The sequence below is a fragment of the Trifolium pratense genome, linkage group LG3, assembly GCF_020283565.1.
Source record: "Trifolium pratense cultivar HEN17-A07 linkage group LG3, ARS_RC_1.1, whole genome shotgun sequence".
Lineage (NCBI taxonomy): Eukaryota > Viridiplantae > Streptophyta > Magnoliopsida > Fabales > Fabaceae > Trifolium > Trifolium pratense.
Window position 1 is genome coordinate 26451328 of NC_060061.1, and position 8534 is coordinate 26459861.

The window sequence follows — 8534 nt, forward strand, 5'->3', positions numbered from 1 at the left end:
TTCCGTTAGCCGGTTATTTAATGCAAACACAGAGAATGACTATTGATGAGTTAGTTCATCGAATCTCCTATTTATAGATCTATAAAACTAGATACTCTAATTAATTATAAATTTGATAGGTTGCAGTTGAAATTTGCTGCCATTGATTTTTGGTGTTGTGGTGCAAAATTTTGAATGTATTTATTGTTATAGAGAATGAAGCATTGGGAAAATGACAAAAATAGTGGGAAAAAAAAAACAAAAGGGGGGTTTTTTATTTTGGCCTAATTTAATTTATGATTGAGTATATGTGGAAAAGAGAGTACACAGAAGTTTGTGGCTTGAGAGTAAGGTTTTGTGTTTGTGGAAATGGGAATGTGAAATTAATACTCCCTCCGTCTATTAATATAATAGTCCTTGTGCAATTTTTTAAATTTATTAAGAAAAATTTGTAGTGTAATAAATGTGTGTTTTTTTAGTATTACAATTATTATATTGTTATTTGTGAAAAGATGTATTTGTAGTTAACTGTACATATTTCAATGCAAAGTAGAGTTATGTTTGAAAATGTAGTAATAAATATATCTAAGAAATTAAAAAAAAGCTTATATTTAGGAACAAAATTTTTCTTAAAAATTGGTGCTGATAATTAAAAACTGAGGGAGTATTATACGGTACGAAACGTAACAGCAACGTTTAGGGACCATAATCATCATCATGTTGGGGATGTGGAGTGTTTGGTATCAAGAAAAAGGAAATTAAAATAATAAATATTAAAAAGGGGGGGAATTGTTTTAGTTGGAAATCCTAGGAATAGGATTGGAGATTTCTCCACGCATTTGGCTCTCAAGTTGTATCAGAAGCTTTTCGGTGCAGGCATTTGGCTCTCAAGTTAAACAATACTCCCTCTATCTCGAATATAAGCAACAAAACAAAAAAAAATGTTAATTTCAAATATCAGCCAAAGTTTTCTGCAATCATTATGTTTAATTAGAACATCGACCCGTGCGGTGCACGGGTCTGATTAGCTGTACGTTATATAATGATTAAATAAGATATGATAATTCCAATAATATAAGGTATATAAAAAAAGTTGAGCAACATTAAACGATAGTTCAACAATTATTTTGAAAAAATATTCATACAAAGAAAATTATGTTATATTACGGAAGACTTCCTTATAAACCACATTTGAAGTTTTAGTCGTATCTTCACCGTCATCATCGATGATCAATATTTTTAATCCTTTTCTATACGTAACTCTTGAAATTGCAACATACAACTGACCATGTGAAAACACTGGCGACGGAAGATATATCTCAACATGCTTTAAAGATTGTCTTTGACTCTTATTAATAGTCATCGCAAAAGAAATCATTATAGGAAATTGTCTCCGTTGAAATTTAAAATGAATTTTCATGACAGATGGTGTCAGAGAAAATCTAGGTATGAAAACCTGATCACCAATATTACTTCATGAAATAATTTTTCCTTCAAGAGCACGTTTTCCCAATCTCGTAATAATAAGTCTTGTTCCATTGCATAATCCTAATTTTTTATTCAAATTCCTTAATAGCATAACTTGAACTACAACTTTAAGTCTCAACTTGTGATTTGGAAGTCCCGACGTAGAAATCGTGTTCAAAAATTCGGGAGTATGAACATCATCCACTGTTTGACCGTCTACATTTTGTGTGAGTGGAGTATCATAACTCAAATATGTTTTTTCTTCACCGGGAATTAAATCCAACATATAATCATTTATTGTGTCGACTATTGAATTTTTAGGAGCTAATATAGCTCTATTTTGGAAATACGTTATATTGTTCATGTTTTGTAAAAGTTTGGGATAAGTGCTTTTAACGATAGAAGTCAGAGAATCACCTGAATTTGGAATCAATAAATCTGATGGAATGTCAAGTTCTAAATCATCGTCGTTGTCATCTCCAATTTCTCTATCGCCAACACCCAAAACCCATTTAGAAAACAATCTTCTTTGTTCAACGTCTGCACTCGAAGCACCACCGAGAAGCCTCAAGTTTTTACTGAATGTTAAAACTTCACAAAAATTCCAAAGAACCGAAGGATTAATAGTAGCATGAACAGCTTATGGCCTTGTACCTTTGGGTATTACTGGTAGAATTTGTCTAAAATCTCCGCCAAAAACAACAACTTTTCCACCGAAGGAAATGTGTTTATTTTTTTCATCAACAGACTTGAGAATATATTTTAAAGTTCGATCAACAGCTTTGAAACAGTGTTTGTGCATCATTGGTGCTTCATCCCATATAATGAGCTTTGCTTTTTGTATTAATAGCGCCAAAGGCTTTTAGGAACTATGGTACATGTTGAAAACTCGTCAACATTTAGAGGAATACAAAACCTTGAATGTGTTGTTCTACCACCAGGTATAAGCAATGCAGCAATCCCACTTGAGGCAACTGTTAAAACTATCTCACCTTTTGAGCATAATGCAGCTGACATGGCCCTCCAGATAAATGTCCTCCCTATACTGCCATAACCATAAAGAAAAAACACACCAGGTTTGTTTTCGTTAACTCTTGTCATGATTGTGTCATATATTTTACGTTGCTCTGAAGTCATAGATGACATCAATCTAACATGTTCCTCAGCTAATGATTGTCTATTATAATTCAATTCATCGTGTATTAAACTATTTTGTATATTAGGAACTAATAACGTGTCTGCTCTAGGCATTGGAGGATAATCTTTTAAACTCTTCCCACAACTACGTAACATCATCTCAATATCTGCTAGTGCATATTGTATTAATTGATCATCGGTTAATATTAAATCTGCAATGTTAAAATCAAAATAATGAATGTGATTAGTGACATGACTATGATTATGTTTGGTTGTATTGCAAAAAAAAAATAATAATTTAGCATAATTGAGTTTGATAATAACTTTCCAAATCACACTTGATAATAACTTTCCAAATCTCACATGATAATTATTCTCTAAATTTATGATCCGGTAGAAAAAAAATCATTGATCAGGAAAGACATAAAAATATTTCGTGATGAATAATATAGTCAACAATAATTTTGATATGATATACTTTTAAAATTGATGGTGCTTATCAATTATTGCACATAATTTTAATCACAATTGATATACTTGTCATAGTGGTTGAAAATATTGCCTTGCATTGAAGTGTTGTGAGTTTGAATCATAGTCAAGACAAAATTGTATTATTTTTTAATAAAAATTGCAAGATAAAATGGAGGGAAAACATGAAAAACAAATTAGGGTTTAGGGGTTGCTTGTGTATACAAGCTTATAATATAAAAGATGTTATAATTTCAATTTTACTCAAAAGATGTGTAATTAATTACTTTAATTTAGGCTTAAATGCAGTTTTGGTTCCCCAAGTTTCCTAATTGCTCTATTTTGGTCCCCCTAGTTTCAATTGCTTGATTTTAGTCCCTCACTTTTACCCCATTTTGCAATTTGTGGCCCCTCTAAACTATTTTGACCAGAATTATGCTGACATGGATATTATATACACGTGTCTTAATTTAATTTGTTAAAACAAATGTGTATTATTTATTTTAAAAATGAAAAATAAATTGGAAGCCAATGTCACGTGAGTATTATTTTTATTTTGCAGAAACTCATTGTTGTCTCTCCCAATTACTTCAACATATCAAATCTTAGAGATTCAACTTTCTTCTTCTTCCCATCTCAGATTATCATATTTTTCTTCTTCCCCTCTCAAATCGATCAATTTTAACTATCTTCTTCCATGTTTAACTCGTTGCCTTCAATTTTGTGGGTATAGTTCGAACCCTAAATTTAATTTTCTTCGTGTGTATTGTTTGAAGGTCGTGTAGCAGAATGTCGAAGAGTTGTGTCAATTCGTCTCGCGTTTTTAATAGCTCGTGTGACATGAAAATTGTAGTGTTCTTTCACCTCTGTGTACTGCCTGGACAATAGAGAACCCATGAATGTACTGATTTTATTGTTGGTTCAAGTGAAAAAAATTTGGTTCAAGTCATTGTGGTTCTAACTATTGTTGCACTGATTTTATGGTTTCTTATTGTAGTGAAGAAATTAGTGAAGAAATTGTAGTGGATGGTTAAGTAAAAGTGGGTCTATGTAATGTTCAATTTTTATCAATGAAGAGATCAAGTTCTGTTTATCAATTACTTGTTCTGCTGTTGTTGGCTGGTTGTTGTTGCTTCGTCTATCCACCCCTTTTGTTCTGTTTTTCTGCTGCTAGAAGCTTATGTGTTTTCCCTGTTTTGTTGGCTTGTTTTTGGCTCGTTATTGTTGTGCTAGGAGCCTTTTTGTGTGCTGTAAAGGATAACCCATGTATCCTGGTTTTTTTATTTCAGCAAAAAACCCTCCCGTGACCTTGCTTATTCGGCTTCCAATTTATTTTTCATTTTTAAAATAAATAATACACATTTGTTTTAACAAATTAAATTAAGACACGTGTATATAATATCCATGTCAGCATAATTCTGGTCAAAATAGTTAAGAGGGGCCACAAATTGCAAAATGGGGTAAAAGTGAGGGACTAAAATCAAGCAATTGAAACTAGGGGGACCAAAATAGAGCAATTAGGAAACTTGGGGGACCAAAACTGCATTTAAGCCTTTAATTTAAAATAAAAGGAAGGATAAAATTGGAAATGGAATAGTTTTTCTCAATCATTAAATACACTTTACCTATTTTTTTAAAGGGACTGTTTTTTTAAAATTTTTGCTTACATATAAGATTAGAGGGAGTACATCAAGGGATACCGTGATTATTACATACATTTATACACAATTTTCAATCTCATCTATTGATCTTAAATTGGACGGTTTATATGGAAAACTGTGTTTTTTAATGAAAACAATCTCGACCATTAAAATTAAATAGAACGGCTCTGATTGATTATTGTGTCCTGCGGTTACTACAGAAAATCCTTTTTCGAAGGAAATGGCCTCAAAAATATTCTTTTTATGTTGTTAATTATAAGAATTACCGCTAATAGTCACACGCATAATTAACAAATTTATTACTCTAACAATATTTTTTTAATACTCGTAATTTTTGGTACTATAGTACTCAACCTCATATTCGTAGTTTAAAAAAATACCCGTACTCAACCTTTGTACATATACTCATATCCTATGGATATCTAAGTACCATGGGTACTTACCCATAATCGGTACCTGCATTTTTGCTAAAAAAAAAATCGATCAATTATAAAACATCATATCATTTTACTATAATTAAAAAAAATTGTCCTCGTGGGTTTACCACAGTTGGTAGCAACATCGCATATATTATGTAGGAGTCGGGGTTCAAACACCGGACACTCAACTTATTCACCTTTAAGGTGGAATTTCTAGCCACTAAACTACTAAACCAAAGAAAAAAATTAAAAAAAAAATTCAAAGATTTTAATTTTAACTCATGAAAATTATAAACAAAATTATTACTACCCTCATGCTAAAGTTCACATCTCTCTTGATATATTCATATTGTATTTGCATTATGTTATAAATAAACATGTTTACTAAAAATGTGTAATAGTTTAATAGTGTTGTATTTTTTTAAATTGATATACAATATTCCTTTTCTCTTTTAATATTCGTGATTTTTTGGTAAATATTCTTTTAATATTAGTAATTTTTGGTACATGTTCTTAAAAGGAGCAATAACATCTAATTTCTCAAAAGTGTAAGTACTCCGTCCAATTATTTTTATAAGCGACAATTAGATCAATAAAAATTTATATATTTATTATGTCATATTATGAATCAAATATATTAATTTTTGTTGAGCCGTTTGGCCTAGTTTTTTTTGAGTTTATGCAATATAAATTAAGTTTTATGTTATTTTATAAGTCACACTAGTGAAAATTGTAATTTTATAAGCTATTTTATCATAAATTACCTTGACAAACTTATAATAATATATAAAAATTGCATAAGTTGTTTGCATAAGCTCTAAATAAGAGGAAAAAAAGTCAGGTCAAACGATCTTTTATAAAAAGACTAGAGGTAGTCTCTTATAGTTTTTAAAATCTTTAATGTATACTACTCCAGTCTTAAATATATAACAAAAATTGAATTAATAAAAATTAAAGTATTTGGTCTAAATTTTAGATCAAATTCATCAACTTTATTGATCAACTTTTTTGTTTATATCTAATATTGGAATAAGTACCCATCAGAACACAACTTTAGTTAGTTTTATAGTGAACCAAGTTTGACAATTGTTTTATTGGTCCAAAAATGGACGATCTCTCTTCTAATAAATTTAAAAATATTGCTAAAGTTTTTAAATATTTTGGGGAAGTTGAAAACCTTTTCATTTTCTGTTCTTCCTATTTTCTTCATTATTATATAGTTTTAGAAATATTAATACGAAATTGTGATATTTTAAAAAAAAAATCAAAACTTTTTTCTCAAAAAAAAGCCAATTTTTGCAAACAATAACTGATTAATAAACCAAAAACCGGTTTTATAACTCAAAATAATGGTTTTAAAAACCTAAAAGTGGTTAAAGACATAACTAGATATAAAAGGGGGGGATGAGGTTGGGGGTTGATGATGGTGATTGTTAGATGGGATGGGGTTGGGTCATGGGAGGCCCATAAGGTTTGGGGGATATGTAGGAGGTGGAGAGTTGGGTTTATGGCTACCTGCTCTGTCATGGAGATGTAGTTGGTTGAAGGTTTGCATGAAAATTGTTAGATAGTAAAGTAATTGAATATGGAAACAATTCCCGACACATTTAGTAGCATAAGATAAAAGCAACACATTAGTAGTTGTACTACAATTTCATGGCTCTTAAAAAACCTATACTAGATGTGTCAAAAAAAAACTTATACTAGAGAACTTATAAAAATAAACTAAAAAAAAAACTTGTGTCAATAAACAAGTTCAAATAAATCAAATTCAGACAAGTCCTAATACATTTTACTAGAGTTATCAAAACGGGTTATCCGGATTTAAACGGGCTTTGGGTTTTATCGTATCGGGTCAAAATTTCCTAATATGGACTCTAAAAAACACTACCCAAGCCCAGCCCTATATGAGCCACTAGCTTGACGGACCGCCCTTATTATTTTTAAATTACGTTTTGACATTTTTTTTTATAAAAATAATGTAAAGAAATATTAAAATTGGTTTACAGACCATGAAGAATGAAACATGTGTGAAAGAGTGATATTTTAAGACTCAGCCCTACATTTATTCGGATTTGACGGACCGAGTCATATGAGCTAAACCCTATTTTGACAACTCTACATGTAAAGATCTAATGTATCTAACCGTTAGATCTCTATATCTAAGGTTTTAAAGACACTTGCACCATGTTTGTACTTGTGTTTCGTGTTTGGAAAGTAAGCATATGATTTTATTTTTTTTACATCATATATGTACTCATATGCAATTTAATACTCCATCCGTCCCAAAATATAAGGATCAGTTTGACTACTGCACGTATGCCAACCCAATATTTTGATCATTAATATATTTAATTGTATATTAGTAAAAATTATAAAAACTTGATATTTTGAAAATACTCATCAAAACAAATCAAACAAGATCTTATATGCCAATATTTATATCTATATATTATTAGAAAAATATGGTCAAAACAAGATAAGTGAATAATGTCATTTAGTCAAAATAGTTCTTATAAAATGGGACAGAGAGAGTAGTAAGTTTATGTTGACTTTACAATTTAGTAAACTTAGAAATTGTAGCCTTGCAAAATTCATCTATATATATAAATCCTAGATAGTTGTAGAATTGTCTATCTAAACCATAATCCACAAACCAATGAAAACCTTTCATTTAGGCACATCATCCACTTACATCCATTTAATGTAGGGTACTAATTGTAATTATTATTATTATTATTATTATTATTATTATTATTATTATTATTATTATTATTATCATTATATTATTATTATTATTATTGTTTTGGGTTATTATTCATTTTTTATTTTTTTTTCATTTTATTATTTTATGTATTTATTTTATTTTTTTTCAAAAAAGTTAATGTTTTTGCTAATAATCTTTTGTCCAATCATTGTAAATATAAGGAGTTGGTCGATTGTCAGGACTACTTTCTAATGTTAGTAAAAAAAAATAGATAAAATAAAATTTACTAATGGTTGTTATGCCCTATATGATTTTTATCATATTCGATATTTGAGTATGAGTTAAGTTGGTTTATCTTTGCTCCAATAAGTTTCAAATTAATATAAATGTCAAATTCGATAATACAGTAGTTTTTTGGTAAGAGATAATGAAGTAGTTTATCCAACTCAAAATCCTCCAATGAGATTTATAATATAAATAAAAACTTATGTTTCAACATCGATTGTTTTCCATTGTCAATTATATGTTGTCATTTTCATAGTTATTTTGAAGAATGAGTTAAAGATATTGCTAATTAACGTTAATGAAGAAGATATCAAAGTAACTTATATATATATATATATATATATATATATATATATATATATATATATATATATATATATATATATATATATATATATATATAATTCCTAT